General features: G+C 43.0%; 1 protein-coding gene across 1 annotated transcript in view; it reads left to right on the forward strand.

Annotated features, from left to right (window-relative positions):
• Positions 1 to 903, forward strand: part of tmem178 (transmembrane protein 178) — a 16,069-nt gene that overhangs the window by 5,942 nt on the left and 9,224 nt on the right. The gene's annotated exons all lie outside the window — the stretch shown is intronic.

Below are 903 nucleotides of genomic sequence, written 5' to 3' on the forward strand. Positions count from 1 at the left end.
CACACAAACACACGCACACACACACAGACACACACGCACACACACGAACTGTGAACAGCTGTGTGCTGGTCCAGGACCCGGTAAACATCTGGACTTCTGTTCTGAAGGAGAACAGCACAGAGCAGTTGAACTCCACATTTGTGTCACTTTCTGATTTCTCTGCTGGAAACTAGATTAATTAGTTTTCTTGCAGAATTTTTGATTTATTGGATTTATCTACCTTTGTCAGAGTATTATGTAGTTGTACACAAACACTTTTAATACAGTTTTTTTTTACTATTGCATTGTGTTTGAGACACCTTTTGTCTTTCAACACTTGTTGGTTTTTATCGGTGTATTTGGGATCTGCTGGCGTTAGCTAGTGTTAACATGGCTTCTGGGTATCTCCTGTGTCAGATGTTTAGCTGTTCCTTTGCCTCAGTTTGGAATAATGCTACATGTAATAAATGGTAGCTAACATTCAAGAAAGCTCTTTGTGAAGCTAGAACTGTATATTATTCATATTTAACAGAAGAGAATAAGAACAACTCCAGGTTTGTTTAGTTCTGTAGCTCGACTAATGAAAGTCCTCTCTCTGTTGAAACGTGTGTCCCTAAAACTCTGACTGACACAGAGACAAAACCAAACACGAGGACAACCAAATAACTAAATAAACTCAAAAAGTAACTCAACTCAAACCCCAATCCTGACACCAGGGAGGACTTCATGAGATTCACATCATCCTTCCTGCTGTTCCTCTGATTCTGATGGACACGTGTCCATACCTGTCCCGTCAGACGGTGGACAGGTGTCCGTACCTGTCCCATCAGATGGTGGACACGTGTCCGTACCTGTCCCGTCAGACGGTGGACAGGTGTCCGTACCTGTCCCATCAGATGGTGGACACGTGTCCGTACCTGTCCC

Source organism: Kryptolebias marmoratus, linkage group LG3 (assembly GCF_001649575.2).
Source record: "Kryptolebias marmoratus isolate JLee-2015 linkage group LG3, ASM164957v2, whole genome shotgun sequence".
Classification (NCBI taxonomy): Eukaryota; Metazoa; Chordata; class Actinopteri; order Cyprinodontiformes; family Rivulidae; genus Kryptolebias; species Kryptolebias marmoratus.